The following is a 19,584-nucleotide window of genomic DNA, read 5'->3' on the forward strand; positions in this document are numbered from 1 at the left end:
AGAGGAGAGCTAGCGCCCTAAGTACACGCCGTCGTGGCAGCCGGAGAGGTTTTGGCACCCAGTTGGTGTGATGTCGTGGCCGTCGGAGGAGCGCTGGAGCCAGGCGGAAGGACAGCTGTCAGGGCTGTTGAGTCCTTGCTGACGTCCTCTTGCTTCCGTAAGGGGGCCGAGAGCCGCCGTCGTCAGGGAGCGTGCGGGGCGCCATCATTGCCTATCTGGCGGAGCGAGCCAGATGGGACGTCGGTCTTGTTCCCTGTAGCCTGAGTCAGCTTGAGGTAGGGTAATGATGGCGCCTCCCGTTGACGTGGCCGGCCCTCGCCCTAGGTTGGGCGATGTGGAGGCTCCTCCGAGGTCGAGGTCGAGTCTGTCTTGCGTGGCCGAGGTCGCGTCCGAGCCCCTGGGTCGGGCGAGGCGGAGACCCTCGGCTGAGGCCAGGGCAGAGTCCGAGCCCTGGGGTCGGGCGAAGCGGAGTTCGTCGTCTTCCGGGGCTGAGCCCAAGTCCGAGCCCTGGGTCGGGCGTAGCGGAGTTCGCCGTCTTCCGGGATTTAGCCCGAGTCCGAGCCCTGGGTCGGGTGGAGCGGAGTTCGTCGTCTTCCGGGGCTGAGCCCAAGTCCGAGCCCTGGGTCGGGCGGAGCGGAGTTTGGTGTCTTCTGGGGCTTAGCCCGAGTCCGAGCTCTGGGTCAGGCGGAGCGGAGTTCGCCGTCTTCCGGGGCTTAGCCCAAGTCCGAGCCCTGGGTCGGGCGGAGCGGAGTTCGCCGTCTTCCGGGGCTTAGCCCGAGTCCGAGCCCTGGGTCGGGCGGAGCGGAGTTCGCTGTCTTCCGTGGCTGAGCCCGAGTCCGAGCCCTGGGTCGGGCGGAGCGGAGTTCGCCGTCTTCCGGTGCTGAGCCCGAGTCCGAGCCCTGGGTCGGGCGAAGCGGAGCTTCCTACGGCGCCTGCGGCCAGGCCTGACTGCCTATCAGCCTCACTCTGTCCAGTGGCACCGCAGTCGGAGCAGCGCAGCCGGCGCTGTCTTTCTGTCAGGCCGGTCAGTGGAGCGGTGAAGTGACGGCGGTCACTTCGGTTCTGTCGACTGAAGGGCGTGCGTCAAGATAAAGGTGTTAGGCCACCTTTGCATTAAATGCTCCTGCGCTTTGGTCGGTCGGCGCGGCGATTTGATCAGGGTTGCTTCTTGGCGAAGACAGGGCCTCGGGCAAGCCGGAAGTATGTTCACCGCTGGAGGGGGGGCCTCGGGCGAGACGGAGATCTTCCGGGGTCGGTTGCCCTTGCCCGAGGCTAGGCTCAGGCGAGGCGTGATCGAGTCCCTCGAATGGACCGATCCCTGACTTAATCGCACCCATCAGGCCTTTGCAGCTTTGTGCTGATGGGGGTTACCAGCTGAGAATTAGGAGCCTTCAGGGTACCCCTAATTATGGTCCTCGACAGTAGCCCCCGAGCCTCGAAGGGAGTGTTACCACTCGCTTGGAGGCTTTGGTCGCACTTTTTTGCAAGGGGACCAGCCTTTCTCGGTTGCGTTTTGTTCCGGTGGGTGCGCGCGAGCGCACCCGCCGGGTGTAGCCCCCGAGGCCTCGGAGGAGTGGTTTGACTCCTCCGAGGTATTAATGCCTCGCGTAATGCTTCGGCTGGTCTGGTCGTTCCCTCATGCGAGCTGGCCGTAGCCCGGGTGCACGGTCGGGTTCCAAGTTCTCGGGCTGGTATGTTGACACTGTCAACGGTTTGGCCGGAGCTGGGTTTGCGAGAGCAGCCCCCGAGCCTCTGCACAGAGCGAGAGGACGATCAGGGATAGACTCGACTTTTTTACATACGCCCCTACGTCGCCTTTCCGCAAGGAGGAGGGGGGAAGCGCCATGTTGCCCTCGGTGGGCGCCGAACATGGTGTCTCCAGTGAGCTGCTGGCGGGTAATCCGAGCGGACGTCCGTGCCCCATTTGCTAGGGGTCGGCTAGAGGCCCAGAGGCGCGCCCAAAAGTACCTGCGGGTGATCTGCCGGACCCGGTCCCCTGTCGACGGGGTCCGAGGGCTCGATGCCTCCCTCTGATGGGATTCCGTTACAAGATCGTTCCCGCTGGTCTCGGAAATGTCCTAGGGTACCTCGGGAGCGCAGCCCGAGCCTTGGTTATGTATCGAACGTACCCATGGTCATCCCTCGCTCTGTGTCTGAGGCGGCTATGAACCCTTCGGGGGCCAGCCTTCGAACCCCTGATCAGTAGTGGGCGCGGAGCCCGAGTAGCCTGAGGCGGCCGTTGAACCCTTCTGAGGGGCCGGCCTTCGAACCTCTGACCAGTAGTGGGTGTGGAGCCCACGTGCTCTGAGGCGGCTGTTGAACCCTTCCGAGGGGCCAGCCTTCGAACCTTTGATCAGTAGGGAGGCTCGGAGCCTGGTTCCTTCATGGGGAAGGATCCTTTTTGGGGTATCCCCCTTTCCCGGTCCCTGTTGTAAGAGAGAGAAAGAGGAAAAAAGGAAAAGGATACGAAATCGAACGACGAGGCGTACCTTTTTTGACGCGGTCATTATGGCGAAGGCGAAGCATCGCTCGCTTCTCCTGCCAGAGGCGCCGCCTTTCCCGCCGCGGAGTTAATGTGACGGGGCGTGCGGTTCGCGGGGCGGCCGTTGCGCGTGCGCGAGCCGTTCGAGGAACGGCAGTTTCGCTTCGAGTTTTTGAATCCCGCGGCCGGTCCGGGCGAAACGTTGAACGGGTCTCGCCTTGGTCTTTATATACTCGGGGGAGGGTCTGGCGATGGTTCTTTGCTCCGCTTCTTGCCTCCCTCTTAGGTTTTCGCAACCTGAGAGACTTAGCCAGAGAAAAGGAAACCGCCCACCTTGTCTTTTACGCCGCCACCCCTTCTGCTCGGTGATGGCCGACCGGGTGACCATCATCTCGCCACGCGACCCATGGCCTTTCTCCACAGTGACGGCGGGTGATCTGGAGGATCTTGTTGCTGAGGGTTTACTTCGCCCTCTCTCTGATGAGAGGCGGCCAGAATGGATTCCCCCCGTGAGCGGAGCCGCTCCGTCCCCACCGCCGGGGTACATCGTGAGCTTCATCTCCTTCCACGAGCGGGGATTTGGTGTGCCGGCGAGCCGCTTTATGCGGGCGATCCTGCACCACTACGGGGTGGAGTTGCACAACCTCAGCCCCAACTCCATCTCGCAGGCCGCCATCTTCGTAGCGGTGTGCGAGGGGTACTTGGGGATCGCCCCCCACTGGGACTTGTGGACTCATCTCTTTTTCGCGGAGCTTTTTGCTTCACCGACGGGGGAGAGAAAGGTCCGCGCGGCAGTGCAGGCCGGCGGCTGCATCCTCCAGCTGAGGCAGTCACGGGCGCTGCTGTATATTCCCGCCATCCTTGCGTCCTCGAACAAAGGGTGGCAGCGCCGGTGGTTCTACCTCCGGAATGATGGCGAGTTGCTCCCCGCCGTTTTCCCAGCGAGTGGTCACCGTCGCCGCCGATGCTTGGCGCCACGGGACCCCGCACGAAAGACAGAAGAACCTCGAACCCCTTCTGAAGGCCTTGGAGGCGCTGCGGAAAGGGGGACTCACCGCCGCGGGAGTGATTGCCGCCATCCACCGCCGGAGGGTGCTTCCCTTGGCGGAGCGACGGTTGCCGCTTTGGGAGATGACGCCGGAGGCTGACTTGGAGGGCTCGCAGATGTCCTCGGATCCTCTTCCCTTCGACGTTCTCCACGGGCGGGTGGCCGTCGCGTTGGGAAAACTGGACACCAGCGCCTTCACCCAGCCCTTGATGCGCCCTGACCAAGGGTGCGTGACTCTGGTGAGTGTCCGCTCCTTCCTTCTTCTTGCGTCGGGTTGCCCCTGGTTCTTACGGTCGGGATTTCCATCCGTCTCCAGGAGGTAGGGAGGCACAAGCCTTCCCTGCCACGGGTCCCGTAGGATGCGGTGGACCGAGCAGCGCGGCGGGTTGCCGCGGAGGAGAAGAAGAAAAACAAGGATGCGGAGAAGGCTCGGGCCCGCGAGCGGATGCGGGCTCGAGACGCCTTGGAAAAGCTCCGTCGTCGGCAGGAGAAGGAGGGGCTCCCGAGGGAGCCGTCGCCGGAGACGCCTGATGACGACGACGATGATGAAGATGATGACGAGGAAGACGACATGGCTGCCCACCTCGGCTTCAGTCCTGGCTTGAGGTTAGGCCAGGAGCCGTCAAGCCAGCCCCCGAGTGGGCTGATGCCGTCAGTCCCCGGAGTCGGGGCGCCGAGGTCCCGGCCCGAAGAGCGGGGCAGACCGAGAGGGTACTTGACCCCTCGGCCGGGGGAGTTGAGGTGACCCCGGGGTGCTAGGCCGAGGCGTCCGTCCCCCGAGAGCCGTCGCCCACGCCGGCAGCGCAGGAGAGCGACCCTCAGGTCGCCGTGGCAGTGCCTGGGCAGTCCGTCTCCCGGGCGTCCAAGGCGCCCAAAGCAAGGGTGGTGCCGAAGCTGCCGGCGAGGCGGACCTCGGCAGCGCCTTCGGGGGTTGAGATCCGAGAGACCTCCCCTCAGGCACGGTTGATCATGGCCCGGAGCGGGTAAGTATCTTGGAACGTCTTCGCCCTGGCTTTTCATTCGCATGTCCTGACCGCGATTTTTCTTTCATCCTCAGCAAGTGAAGCCATGGCCTGACCGATCTGGCTCCCCAAAAGGCCTTTAAGACAGCGTCGGCTTCCGCAGCCGGCGCCGCTCCGGGCCTTGCCGTTCAGCTGACCTTCTCGCAAGGCGCTCCACAGCAGGGGGCTCAGGCGGCACCAGTCGCCGTGGAGCGAGTTCCTGAGGCCGGCTCTTCTGCCGAGGCGGCCATCGTGCTAGAGGAGGCGGCTGACGCGGACGTGGCCCGGCCTCACCGGACGTGCCGGCGGTGCTGGCATCTGTTGCTACTGAAGCCGCTGCCGTCCCAGTCGGGGAGCGACCTGTTACTGCCGACGCTGAGATGGTCGAGGCGTCGGCGCTTGGTGCCTCGGAGGAGGGGGCGTGGAGACGCGATCCGTCCCGCCGAGCGGCAGCCTTGTCGCTGTGCGGCGGAGCTCCGAGGGTCGGCGCCAGTTGCTCCGGTTCCGGACCCGTGAGGCCTCGGATCCCTTCTTCGTTCTCGACGATGAGCGGGAGGAGCAGTCCTGGGACGAGCTCCGCGAGTGTGCCGAAGCAACGGTGGGGTCGCTCCGGTCGTCGCTGGAGGTTTTCTGTAGGGACGTCCCCAAAATCCTCCAGGTAACGGTTTCAGGCATACCTCTTTTTTTGTGACCAAGGCGCCTTTTGTGACGCCCCGCTTCCTTCCCACAGGATCTGACGGATCTGAGCGCCGCCAAGTCGTCGTTCATCCGCCACGAGGTCGACGTCTGGGGCTCGCTGCGATCCCTGAGGACCTCGCTCGCCGGGGCTACTGCGCGCCTCTCTCAGCAGGGCGCCGAGGTGGCGGACCTTCGGTTGCTCTGCACCGATCTGAGAGCCGAGGCGGCAGCGGCACGCGCAGAGGCGGCAGCGGCACGGGCAGAAGTGCGACGACAGCAGTCGGAGTTCGACCAGGTCGTCAATGAGCGGGACCAATCTCGGGACCGGGCTGCCGAGGCCGAAAGCCGGGCTAGAGCCCTTGCAGCCGACCTAGCCGTAGCCCAGGTCGCAGCCTCGGAGTAGCGTGCCCGAGCCGGAGGTACGCCCTGGCCATTTTCGGTTTTCGTTTCGGCTTGTCTTCTCCGCTTGTGTTTGAGGTCTTCCGTTCTGGCTGTTTGCAGAGCTCGAGTCCGCCCTTGATGAGTCCGCCAAGGCGCTTGCCGAGGCGCTTGCCGGGGCGGCTGAGCAGAGGGAGGCTGACCATGCAGCCATGTCCGAGGCCGTCTCAGACTTCTGCTGGGTCCATAGCTTCGGCGACGTCCCCTCGGGAAGTTCCCCTCAAAGTCGCCTGCAGGCCTTGGGCGATCATGTGCGTGGCAGACTTCGCGAGGCGCTACACCATGGCGTCAGGCGGGCCTTTGCTGTGCTCGCTTCCCACTACGTCGTGGACCTGGAGCGGGTCAGCGAGGGGTATTGCCTTCCTGACGAAGATGAAGCCGCCCTGGCAGAAGTCCAGAGGCTCGACGTGGCCGCCTCGGGTCCGAGCGCAGTGCTGGCGACCACCTTCGAGGCAGAGATCCTCCCGCCTACGCCGTCATCCGAAGCCGGGATGGACTTTGCCGAGGGTGGGGACGAAGCCGAAGGCGCGACTCCTTCCCCGGGCGACGCCTAACTCTGTCGGAGCAGTTTCTGTTGGATGCACGTGTGTCTCTCTGCGGCCGCTGAGGCCTGAACACTTTATTACCGTTGCATAAAGTCGTGCTCCTTTCCCTTTCATTTTGCGTGTCCGGCCCCGCCCGTCAGTAGTAGGGTGGAATACTTTTCGTGGTGGGTGACGAGTGAGGTGTCCGTAACCCAGAGGCGTAGGAGTCCCTCGGCTCAGTCAGCCTTGCCACTTACATGCACCCGCGTTTGCTCCTTGGGGTCCTGCTTCCGACATAGCCGGAGGAACGCAAAAGCCTTTTCGATTGAAAATTTTGACGCAGAGGGGTTCCCCCCTTTTTAGCCCCCGAGGGAGGGTCGGGATTTGCCGAGGCAAGGCTGACCCTTCCTTGATGACTAAAACTTGCGTGGGGGCGAGGTATGCGAACAACTTGAAAGCATCTTAAGGGTAGAGACGACGTAGCTGCTAGACGTCCCAAGTGTTGTTGTAGACCTCGCCTTGACGGTTGGCCAGCTTGTGCGTTCCGGGCTTCAAAACTTTGGTGATTACCAGCGGCCCTTCCCAGGGGTGCGTGTAGCCCCCGGGCATCTCCAACAAGGGCTCGGGGTGCTGCGCGATGGTCGCAAGCCCCCGAGCGTACCTCTTGTAGGGGCTCCTGGCCTTTGGCGATGGAAATGCATCACTGGAGGAAGCTTGAGGGGCTGCGGTGGTGGAGCTCCTTCCCATCTCCCAGTAAGACGAACGACTTGGTGCGCCGCGCCAACCGCCGAGCTTCGGCTCGGTCGAGGGGTAGCTCTCCTCGGTGGAGATATTGCAGGTACGGGGTCTGCCAGTTTTGATCAGGCGTGACCCCGCTTCGCTCCTCCTCGACGCGCAGCGTCTCGCCCTCGAGGGCCGAGGGTACCTTGGGCTGAACCGAGGGTGCCTCGGGCCGAGCCGAGGGTGCCTCGGACTGTGCCGAGGGTACCTCGGGCTGGGCCGAGGGTGCCTCAGGCTCGGGCGTGTCATCGATCTTGACGGAGGGTTGATGCAGATCTCGGGAGAAGACGTCCGGGGGAACCGTTGTTCGCCCCGAGGCTATTTTAGCCAGCTCGTTCGCAGTCTCGTTGTAGCGCCGAGCGATGTGGTTGAGCTCGAGCCCGTAGAACTTGTCTTCCAGGCGCCGAACCTCATCGCAGTAGGCCTCCATCTTCGGGTCGCTGCAGTGGGAGTTCTTCATGACTTGGTCGATGACAAGCTGCGAGTCACCGCGAGCGTCGAGGCGTCGGACCCCTAGCTCGATGGCGATCCGCAACCCGTTGACCAGAGCCTCGTACTCAGCCACATTGTTTGATGCTGGGAAATGGAGGCGTAGCACGTAGCGTAGGTGCTTCCCGAGGGGCGAGATGAAGAGTAGGCCTGCGCCGGCTCCTGTCTTCATCGGCGACCCGTCGAAGAACATGGTCCAGAGCTTCGATTGGATCGGAGCCGTTGGGAGCTGGGTGTCGACCCACTCAGCCATGAAGTCCGCCAAGACCTGGGACTTGATGGCCTTCCGAGGGGCGAACGAGATTGTTTCGCCCATAATTTCCATCGCCCACTTTGCAATTCTACCCGAGGCCTCTCGGCACTGGATGATCTCCCCCAGGAGGAAGGATGACACCACAGTTACCGGATGAGCCTCGAAGTAGTGTCGCAGCTTCCGCCGCGTCAGGATCACCGCGTATAGCAGCTTCTGAACTTGTGGGTAGCGGATCTTGGTTTCGGACAGTACCTCGCTGATGAAGTAGACTGGCCTCTGAACGGGCAATGCGTGCCCCTCTTCTTGCCTCTCGACCACAATCGCGGCGCTAACCACCTGAGTGGTCGCGGCGACGTAGATCAAGAGGGCTTCTCCGGCAGCTGGGGGCACCAAGATAGGCGCATTCGTGAGGAGCGCCTTCAGGTTCCCGAGGGCTTCCTCGGCCTCAGGGGTCCAAGTGAAGCACTCAGCCTTCCTTAAGAGGCGGTACAGAGGCAGACCTCTTTCGCCGAGGCGTGAGATGAAGTGGCTCAGAGCCACGAGACATCCCATGACCCTCTGCACGCCCTTCAAGTCCTTGATGGGCCCCATGCTGACGATGGCTGTGATCTTCTCCGGGTTGGCTTCGATGCCTCGCTCGGAGACGATGAACCCCAAGAGCATGCCTCAGGGTACCCCGAAGACACACTTTTCGAGATTGAGCTTCACGCCTTTCGCCTTGAGACATCGGAATGTCACTTCAAGGTCGGAAAGGAGGTCGGAGGCTTTCCTCGTCTTGACTACGATGTCATCGACGTAGGCCTCGACCGTCCGGCCAATGTGTTCGGCGAACACATGGTTCATGCACCGCTGGTATGTCGCGCCCGCATTCCTCAAGCCGAACGGCATGGTGACATAGCAGTACATGCCGAAGGGTGCGATGAAAGAAATCGCGAGCTGGTCGGACTCTTTCATCCTGATTTGGTGATACCCTGAGTAGGCATCGAGGAAAGACAGGGTTTCGCACCCAGCAGTGGAATCCACGATTTGATCAATGCGAGGCAGAGGGTAGGGAACCTTCGGACATGCTTTGTTCAGACCAGTGTAGTCTACACACATCCGCCATTTCCCCCCTTTCTTTCTCACAAGCACAGGGTTGGCAAGCCATTCGGGATGGAATACCTCTTTGATGAACCCTGCCGCCATTAGCTTGTGGATCTCCTCGCCTATGGCTCTGCGCTTCTCCTTGTCGAATCGGCGCAGAGGCTGCTTGACGGGTCGGGCTCCGGCTCGGATGTCCAGCGAGTGCTCGGCGACATCCCTCGGTATGCCGGGCATGTCCGAGGGACTCCACGCGAAGACGTCGGCGTTTGCGCGGAGAAAGTCGACGAGCACTGCTTCCTATTTGGGATCGAGCTTGGAGCCGATCCGGACTTGCTTGGAGGCGTCGTTGCTGGGGTCGAGGGGGACGGACTTAACCGTCTCCGCTGGCTCGAAGCTGCCGGCATGACGCTTCACGTCTGGCACCTCCTTAGAGTGGCTCTCCAGGTCGGCGATGAGGGCCTCGGACTCGGCGAGGGCCTCGGCGTACTCCACGCACTCCACGTCGCATTCGAACGCGTGTTTGTACGTGGGGCCGACGGTGATGACCCCGTTGGGGCCCGGCATCTTGAGCTTGAGGTAGGTGTAGTTGGGGACGGCCATGAACTTCGTGTAGCATGGCCTTCCCAGTACCGCGTGGTAGGTTCCTCGGAACCCGACCACCTCGAACGTCAGGGTCTCCCTTCGGAAGTTGGAGGGTGTTCCGAAGCAGACGAGAAGGTCGAGTTGTCCGAGGGGCTGGACGCGCTTCCCGGGAATGATCCCATGGAAAGGCGCAGCACCTGCCCGGACCAAGGACGGATCGACACGCAGGAGCCCGAGGGTTTCGGCGTAGATGATGTTGAGGCTGCTGCCTCCGTCCATGAGGACCTTGGTGAGCCTGACGTCGCCGATGACGGGGTCGACGACGAGCGGGTATTTCCTCGGGCTCCGCACGTGGTCGGGGTGGTCGGTTTGGTCGAAGGCGATGGGCTTGTCGGACCAGTCTTCACCGAACAGACCTCCTGACGCTCTTGCTTGTGGTGCTGAGCCAAAGCGTTCGCCGCTTGCCCACCGTAGATCATGAAGCAGTCGCGGACCTCGGGGAACTCTCCTGCCTGGTGATCTTCCTTCTTATCGTCGTCGCGAGCCCTGCCACCCTCCGCGGGTGGCCCGGCCCTGTGGAAGTGGCGCCGAAGCATGACACACTCCTCAAGGGTGTGCTTGACGGGCCCCTGATGATAGGGGCATGGCTCCTTGAGCATCTTGTCGAAGAGGTTGGCACCTCCGGGGGGTTTCCGAGGGTTCTTGTACTCGGCGGCGGCGACAAGGTCCGCGTCGGCGGCGTCGCGTTTCGCTTGCGACTTCTTCTTTCCCTTCTTCTTGGTGCCGCGCTGAGTTGACGCCTCGGGGGCATCTTCCGGTGGGCGGCCCTGGGGCTGCTTGTCCTTCCGGAAGATAGCCTCGACCGCCTCTTGGCCAGAGGCGAACTTGGTGGCGATGTCCATCAGCTCGCTCGCCCTGGTGGGGGTCTTGCGACCCAGCTTGCTCACCAGGTCGCGGCAGGTGGTGCCGGTGAGGAACGCGCCGATGACATCCGAGTCGGTGATGTTGGGCAGCTCAGTGCGCTGCTTCGAGAATCGCCGGATGTAGTCCCGGAGAGACTCTCTCGGCTGCTGTCGGCAGCTTCGGAGGTCCCAGGAATTCCCAGGGCGCACGTACGCGCCCTGGAAATTGCTGGCGAAGGCTTGGACCAGGTCGTCCCAGTTGGAGATCTGCCCCGGAGGCAGGTGCTCCAACCAGGCGCGAGCGGTGTCGGAGAGGAACAGGGGGAGGTTGCGGATGATGAGGTTGTCATCGTCCGTTCCACCCAGTTGGCAGGCCAGCCGGTAGTCCACGAGCCACAGCTTCGGTCTCATCTCCCCCGAGTACTTTGTGATAGTAGCCGGGGGTCGGAACCGGGTCGGGAACGGCGCCCGTCGTATGGCCCGGCTAAAGGCCTGCGGACCGGGTGGTTCGGGCGAGGGACTCCGATCCTCCCCGCTGTCATAGCGTCCTCCACGCCTGGGGTGGTAGCCTCGGCGCACCCTCTCGTCGAGGTGGGCCCGACGGTCGCGATGATGGTGCTCGTTGCCGAGGCGACCCGGGGCCGCAGGCGCTGTGTTGCGCGTGCACCTGGTGTGGACCGAGGCTTCCCGCATGAATCGGGAAGTCGCGGCATGAGGTTCTGAGGGGTACCCCTGCCTTCGGGAGGCGGAGCTCTCGGCCCGTCGGACCGTGGCGCCTTCCAGGAGATTCTTGAGCTCTCCCTGGATTCGCTGCCCCTCGGTGGTTGATGGCTCTGGCATCGCACGGAGAAGCATTGCTGCTGCAGCCAGATTCTGGCCGACCCCACTAGATGTGGGTGGCGGCCTGACCCTGACATCGTCGGCGACGCGATGCTGGAAGCCCTGGGGTAGATGACGTATTTCTCCGGCCGGAGGCTGGCCCGCCCATTCCTGTCCAACGTCCCGGCGGATCGGCTCAAGCGCTCCTGCTCCCTCGTCGAGCCTGGCCTGCACCCCGCGGATTTGCTCGAGCTGGGGGTCATGGCCCCCCGCCTGAACGGGGACCACAGCTAGCTCCCGTGGGATGTCAACGCGAGGCACCGGCCTAGGGAGATCACCGTCCTCTAGCATACCGAGATGGTTGCCTTCAGAGGGACCCCCTAGATCGACGTGGAAACATTCGCGGCTTGGGCCACAGTCCTCGTCGCCGGGGCTACGACTACCGTCGGAACAGTCAGAAAGGCAGTAGTCGCATGCGGTCATAAAGTCCCGCATGGCACTGGGGTTGCCAAGTCCAAAGAAATCCCAACAGAAGTCGGGCGCGTCGTCTTCCTCGGACCCAGAGGGCCCGTAGGTCGAGACGTCCATCAGCCGGTCCCAGGGTGACCGCACACGATACCCCAGAGGGTTTGGACTCACCTCTACGAGAGCGTCCGCCAAAGTGAGGCCGCTTGGCGGGTTGAGGCTGAATCCGAGAGGCGTGAGATGGGAATCGGTCGGTACCTCTTGGTCGACGGGCGGTGATGAAGTCACGTCGGGGACTGACTGCACCGTCATCTTAGGTACGAGGGTGACGTCCAGCAAGCCTTTCGCGAGCGTGCTGGCGTCGTCCGTTTGCTCAGAATTGGCGTGTCGCGGGGAGACGGCGCTCGTCTTCGTTTCAAACGCGAGGTCGATGCCCGACGCGTCCCCCGTTGGGGCGCTGGGGCCGTCGACTCGCTCGACAGCCGACGAGGCGCTGCCTCCTGCTTGGCCTTGGTTGCCCCGCCTCCTCCTTCGTTGGCGGGGGAGAGGACAGGGCAAGCTCGAATGTTGTTCTTCCACCACGCGGGGAAGACGTCGTCGATTCCGCCACCGGCGGGCGGGCTGTCGGCCGCCATTGTCGCTGTCGCACGGCGGTGGAAGGAGTATCATGTCGTAGCTGTCGTCGAGGGACATGAACTCAAGACTCCCGAAACGGAGCACCGTCCCGGGCCGGAGAGGTTGTTGGAGACTGCCCATCTGGAGCTTGACGGGAAGCTGTTCGTCAACACGCAGCAGGCCCCTACCTGGCGCGCCAACTGTCGGTGTTTCGAGACCGGGGGGTCCCTGGGCCGACGAGTGAAATGTCGCCGCGTGCCCCAGCCCAGATGGGTTGGCGCGAGGCCGTGCGCGAAGGGGGGAGAAAGGTGGCCGGAGACGGGCGTGAGAGAGGTGGAAATCCTGCGGCCTTCGTGTTCGTCCGCACCCAGGTCGGGTGCGCTTACAGTAGGGGGTTACAACCGTCCACGTAGGAGAGGGAGCGAGCGGCCTCACGCGAGTGCCTGTCTCATCCTCGTCCTCGCGCGGCCAACCCTCTGTAAGAGGGCCCTGGTCCTTCCTTTTATAGGCGTAAGGAGAGGATCCAGGTGTATAATGGGGGGTGTAGCAGAGTGCTACGTGTCTAGCGGAGGACAGCTAGCACCCTAAGTACACGTTATCGTGGCAGCCGGAGAGGTTTTGGCACCCAGTTGGTGTGATGTCGTGGCCGTCGGAGGAGCGCTGGAGCCTGGCAGAAGGACAGCTGTCAGGGCTGTTGAGTCCTTGCTGACGTCCTCTTGCTTCCGTAAGGGGGTCGAGAGCCGCCGTCGTCAAGGAGCGTGCGGGGCGCCATCATTGCCTATCTGGCGGAGCGAGCCAGATGGGACGCCGGTCTTGTTCCCCGTAGCCTGAGTCAGCTTGAGGTAGGGTAATGATGGCGCCTCCCGTTGACGTGGCCGGCCGGCGCCCTAGGTTGGGCGATGTGGAGGCTCCTCCGAGGTTGAGGTCGAGTCTGTCTTGCGTGGCCGAGGTCGAGTCCGAGCCCCTGGGTCGAGCGAGGCGGAGACCGTCGGCTGAGGCCAGGGCAGAGTCCGAGCCCTGGGGTCGGGCGAAGCGGAGTTCGTCGTCTTCCGGGGCTGAGCCCAAGTCCGAGCCCTAGGTCGGGCGGAGCGGAGTTCGCCGTCTTCCGGGGCTTAGCCCGAGTCCGAGCCCTGGGTCAGGCGGAGCGGAGTTCGTCGTCTTCCAGGGCTGAGCCCAAGTCCGAGCCCTGGGTCGGGCAGAGCGGAGTTCGCCATCTTCCGGGGCTTAGCCCGAGTCCGAGCCCTAGGTTGGGCGGAGCGGAGTTCGCCGTCTTCCGGGGCTTAGCCCAAGTCCGAGTCCTAGGTCGGGCGGAGCGGAGTTCAACGTCTTCCGGGGCTTAGCCCGAGTCCGAGCCCTGGGTCGGGCGGAGCGGAGTTTGTCGTCTTCCGGGGCTGAGCCCGAGTCCGAGCCCTGGGTCGGGCGGAGCGGAGTTCGCCGTCTTCCAGGGCTGAGCCCGAGTCCGAGCCCTGGGTCGGGCGAAGCGGAGCTTCCTATGGCACCTGCGGCCGGGCCTGACTGCCTGTCAGCCTCACTCTGTCCAGTGGCACCACAGTCGGAGTGGCGCAGGCAGCGCTGTCTTTCTGTCAGGCCGGTCAGTGGAGCGGCGAAGTGACGGCGGTCACTTCGGTTCTGTCGACTGAAGGGCGCGCATCAGGATAAAGGTGTCAGGCCACCTTTGCATTAAATGCTCCTGCGCTTTGGTCGGTCGGCGCGGCGATTTGGTCAGGGTTGCTTCTTGGTGAAGACAGGGCCTCGGGCAAGCTGGAAGTATGTTCGTCGCTGGAGGGGGGGCCTCGGGCGAGACGGAGATCTTCTGGGGTCGGCTGCCCTTGGCCGAGGCTAGGCTCGGGCGAGGTGTGATCGAGTCCCTCGAATGGACCGATCCCTGACTTAATCGCACCCATCAGGCCTTTGCAGCTTTGTGCTGATGGGGGTTACCAGCTGAGAATTAGGAGCCTTGAGGGTACCCCTAATTATGGTCCCCGACAGACCCCTAAACAGCATTAGGTCCGAGCAGGCGGTGGCGTTCTTCACCAACATCATCCATCGTTTCGAGGTCCCGAACTCCATCATCACCGACAACGGCACCCAGTTCATTGACAGAAAGTTCCTGGACTTCTGCGAGGATCACCACATCCGGGTGGACTGGGCCGCCGTGGCTCACCCCATGACGAACGGACAAGTAGAGCGTGCCAACGGCATGATTCTACAAGGATTCAAGCCTCGGATCTACAACGACCTCAACAAGTTCGGCAAGCGATGGATGAAGGAACTCCCCTCGGTGGTCTGGAGCCTGAGGACAACGCCGAGCCGAGCCACGGGTTTCACGCCGTTCTTTCTAGTCTATAGGGCCGAGGCCATCTTGCCCACAGACTTAGAATACGGTTCCCCGAGGACAAGGGCCTATGCTGACCAAAGCAACCAAGCTAATCGAGAAGACTCGCTGGACCAGCTGGAAGAGGCTCGGGACAAGGCCTTACTACACTCGGCGCGGTACCAGCGGTCCATGCGACGCTACCACGCCCGAGGGGTCCGGTTCCGAGATCTCCAGGTGGGCGACCTGGTGCTTCGGCTACGACAGGACGCCCGAGGGCGGCACAAGCTCACGCCTCCTTGGGAAGGGCCGTTCGTCATCGCCAAAGTTCTGAAGCCCGGAACGTACAAGCTGGCCAACAGTCAAGGCGAGGTCTACAGCAACGCTTGGAACATCCAACAGCTACGTCGCTTCTACCCTTAAGATGCTTTCAAGTTGTTCATATACCTCGCTCCCACGCAAAGTTTAGTCGTCAAGGAAGGGTCGGCCTCGCCTCGGCAAAGCCCGACCCTCCCTCGGGGGCTAAAAGGGGGGAACCCCCTCTGCGTCGAATTTTTTCCTCGAAAAAAGATCCTTTCTGCCAGAATGTCTTTCGTGCTTTTCGACTACTTCGAAAGTGGATCCTGAAAACAACGGAGTACACGTAAGCAGCCAAGGCTGACCAAGCCGAGGGACTCCTACGCCTCCGGGATACGGATACCTCACTCATCACCTTCTGCGATAAGTAACTCACGTTCGGATAAGTGATTCCGCGAACCAAACAAGTCTTCATGTTCGAAAGCCCCTCTACCGAAGCGATTCTTCGAGCCTCCTCGACTGCGTCGGTGACAGAACCCTATGGGCGGGTAAGAGTGCGCGTAAGCGGCAAGGCCGACCGAGCCGAGGGACTCCTACGCCTCCAGGATACGGATACTTCACTCATCACCTTCCGCGAGAAGCAACTCTCGCTCACACAGACAATTCTGTTACCAACAAAAAAGTTCGGATACTCGAAACAAGAGGAAAAGAGACGCAGCTTTACAACACGGCGAAGGTGTGTTTGGGCCTCGGCGGCCGCAGAAAACACACGCTACAAGATAATCCGATCCTGCAGGCTCGGATCCAGACAGTTGAGGGAGCCGCAGCACCCTCGGCGTCAACAACACCTTCGGCGAGGTCCGACCTAGCCTCGGACGGCGACGCGGTCCGAGGATCTCCACTCTGAAGGACGGCGTCATCACCACGCCCGGGCCATCGCCGCCAGGGTCTTCTCCGAGAATCTGGCCCAAGCAGGCGGCTCGGCTGGTCACCCCGAGGCCTCGGCCAGCTGTCCCCCGAAGACATCAGCCCGGCCCGAGGCCTCGGAAGATCAACTCCGGCGTCGGTCCCGCTAACGGACGACCCAGCCAGGCTCCGGCCAACCAAGTTTTCCTTTCGAGCCAACTCTGCCTCTGTCCGTGCTGACACCGCTACCCCTGGCCTCGGCTCATTGAAGAGCGGCCGAGGGGTTCCTTTAACTAAGCAACGGAAGCCTCGGACAACAAGGCTGACCGAGCCGAGGGACTCCTATGCCTCCGGGATGCGGATACCTCACTCGTCACCTTTACACGGGGCGACTCACGCTTGGTAAAGTGGTTCAGACAACCAACAAGCGAGTCTTAGTGCTCGAAAATGAGGAAAAACACGGCTCCGTGCCAAAAATACATACATGTTCAGGCCCCGACAGTCACAATGAACAAAAACACTGGCATTCAAAGTGCCATTACAAATGGAACTACGGTTCCACCTCCGCAGGTACGAACAACCCCACTCGATGGGGAGGGGGCCTGCGGAGCAACAGAAGACCGACGAACAGCGCGCCGTCACCCGCTCCAGCAGCGGCGACGACGACGACTTCTGCTCCGGGGGGCCAAACAGCGACAGCGATGACCTCAGGGAGGATGCTGCTGCCAGGAGGCCCCCGCCCATGCCCAAACTCGTGAGGCAAGGACGGGCAGAAGGCCGTAGAGTCGGAGGTCGGTCCATAGGTGGCCCCGGCTATCTCGTCGGCGGAAGAACCTCTTACAGCTGCCATGGCGGAAGCCGGCGCCGAGAGCGGCTCCGAAGCCACTCGGGTCCAAGAGCCAGGCACGCGGCAGCTGCCAGCGCCACGGACAGCAACCGCCCTTCCCCTTGATCACTGAGGGAAGGAGCGGGCCACCGCCCACGCAGGGGCCGACCCCAACTCGGCACACTCCCCTCCCCAGCCCTGGTGATGAAAATCCTTGAGGCTGAGGGAGGGGCAGAGGCCGCGGCCCGGTTTGCTTTCCCCCGCCATCGAACTGGAGGTCACCATCTTGGGTGACCGCCGGTGGAGGGGTGCAACTGGGCTGCATGATGAAAATCCTTGAAGCCGAACGATGGCTGAAAGGTACCAACTCCCACGGAGTTGCGTTCCCCCAACGACAACGCGGAAAGACTGCGGGTATCCCCCATTCGGGGGCTTGGAAGGTGGAAAGGCACGATGCATAAGGGAGCGCGAAGACATGGTCGCCTTTCAAGGGGGTCACCCTCCTTTTAAAGGCAACTCTCCCTACTTGCGTCCCCAGCCGTCGGGGGCTGAGTCTTCTCTGACACGCTCCAAGGTCCTCCCCCTACGGCGCGGGGGCTGGGTCCCACACGTCATGCAAGCCGACCCAGAGCAGAAGAAGCCAAACCGCTGCGCGCGGTGCATGCAACCGCCCAGCGGTTACAAGCAGCTCTTCGCTTTTGCCCAGACCAGCGGGCGAAAGGGCGGGCAGCCATGCAGGCGGCATGCAACCACGCCAAGTGCGCGCACTTGTCCGACTTCCAGCACGCCCAGCATGGAGGCCCAGGCCCACACGTCATGCAACCGGCGCGCCGGATGCTTCGTGCAAGCGACTGCACCGCCACTCGCGCCACTACCGCGCCTCCTCGACTGCGGTCCCAATACCGCGACTCGAGGCGACCCAGCGCACGACCCAGCAGCGCCAGCCTGGCGCGACGGTCAATGCGGCCAAAAATGGGCCGGCAGTAATGGCGGTGGCAGGCGGGCAGGAGCAGCGGTCACGTCGTCGGCCAAGCTTACGTCCCATCCGGGGGCAGTGAGAGAACCCTCTCTCACGGCGTGAAGACAACGCGCCCATGTTCCGTTCCTCGAACGGCCCGCGCACGCGCAACGGCCGCCCCGCGAACCAGTCGCCCCGTCGCATTAACTCCGCGGCGTGACAGGCGGCGCCTCTGGCAGGAGAAGCGAGCGACGCTTCGCCTTCGCCATAATGACCGCGTCAAAAAAGGTACGCCGCGTCGTTCGATTTCGTATCCTTTTCCTTTATTCCTCTTTCTCTCTCTTACAACAGGGACCGGGAAAGGGGGATACCCCGAAAAGGATCCTTCCCCGTGAAGGAACCAGGCTCCGAGCCTCCCTACTGATCAGAGGTTCGAAGGCTGGCCCCTCGGAAGGGTTCAACAGCCGCCTCAGAGAACGTGGGCTCCACACCCACTACTGGTCAGAGGTTCAAAGGCCGGCCCCTCGGAAGGGTTCAACGGCCGCCTCAGGCTACTCGGGCTCCGCGCTCACTACTGATCAGGGGTTCGAAGGCTGGCCCCCGAAGGGTTCACAGCCGCCTCAGACACAGAGCGAGGGATGACCATGGGTACATTCGATACATAACCAAGGCTCGGGCTGCGCTCCCGAGGTACCCTAGGACATTTCCGAGACCAGCGGGAACGATCTTGTAACGGAATCCCATCCGAGGGAGGCATCGAGCCCTCGGACCCCGTCGACAGGGGACCGGGTCCGGCAGATCACCCGCAGGTACTTTTGGGCGCGCCTCTGGGCCTCTAGCCGACCCCTAGCAAATGGGGCACGGACGTCCGCTCGGATTACCCGCCAGCAGCTCACCGGAGACACCATGTTCGGCGCCCACCGAGGGCAACATGGCGTTTCCCCCCCTCCTCCTTGTGGAAAGGCGACGCAGGGGCGTATGTAAAAAAGTCGAGTCTGTCCCTGATCGTCCTCTCGCCCTGTGCAGAGGCTCGAAGGCTGCTCTCGCAAACCCGGCTCCGGCCGAACCGTTGACAGCGTCAACATACCAGCCCGAGAACTTGGAACCCGACCGTGCACCCGGGCTACGGCCAGCTCGCATGAGGGAACGACCAGACCAGCCAAAGCATTACGCGAGGCATTAAGACCTCGGAGGAGTCAAACCACTCCTCCGAGGCCTCGGGGGCTACACCCGGCGGGTGCGCTCGCACGCACCCACCGGAACAAAACGCAACCGAGAAAGGCTGGTCCCCTTGCAAAAACGTGTGACCAAAGCCTCCAAGCGAGTGGTAACACTCCCTTCGAGGCTCGGGGGCTACTGTCGGAGACCATAATTAGGGGTACCCTCAAGGCTCCTAATTCTCAGCTGGTAACCCCCATCAGCACAAAGCTGCAAAGGCCTGATGGGTGCGATTAAGTCAGGGATCAGTCCATTCGAGGGACTCGATCACGCCTCGCCCGAGCCTAGCCTCGAACAAGAGCAGCCGACCCCGGAAGATCTCCGTCTCGCCCGAGGCCCCCCCTCCAGCGGCGAACATACTTCCGGCTTGCCCGAGGCCCTGTCTTCGCCAAGAAGCAACCCTGACCAAATCGCCGCGCCGACCGACCAAAGCGCAGGAGCATTTAATGCAAAGGTGGCCTGACACCTTTATCCTGACGCGCGCTCTTCAGTCGACAGAACCGAAGTGACCGCCGTCACTTCGCCGCTCCACTAACCGGCCTGACAGAAAGACAGTGCTGCCTGCGCCGCTCCGACTGCGGTGCCACTGGACAGAGTGAGGCTGACAGGCAGTCAGGCCCGGCCATAGGCGCCATAGGAAGCTCCGCTTCGCCCGACCCAGGGCTCGGACTCGGGCTCAGCCCCAGAAGACGGAACTCCGCTCCGCCCGACCCAGGGCTCGGACTCGGGCTCAGCCCCGGAAGACGGCGAACTCCGCTCTGCCCGACCCAGGGCTCGGACTCAGGCTAAGCCCTGGAAGATGGCGAACTCCGCTCCGCCCGACCCAGGGCTCGGACTTGGGCTAAGCCCCGGAAGACGGCGAACTCCGCTCCGCCCGACCCAGGGCTCAGACTCGGGCTAAGCCCT

This window comes from Zea mays, chromosome 6 (assembly GCF_902167145.1).
Source record: "Zea mays cultivar B73 chromosome 6, Zm-B73-REFERENCE-NAM-5.0, whole genome shotgun sequence".
Classification (NCBI taxonomy): Eukaryota; Viridiplantae; Streptophyta; class Magnoliopsida; order Poales; family Poaceae; genus Zea; species Zea mays.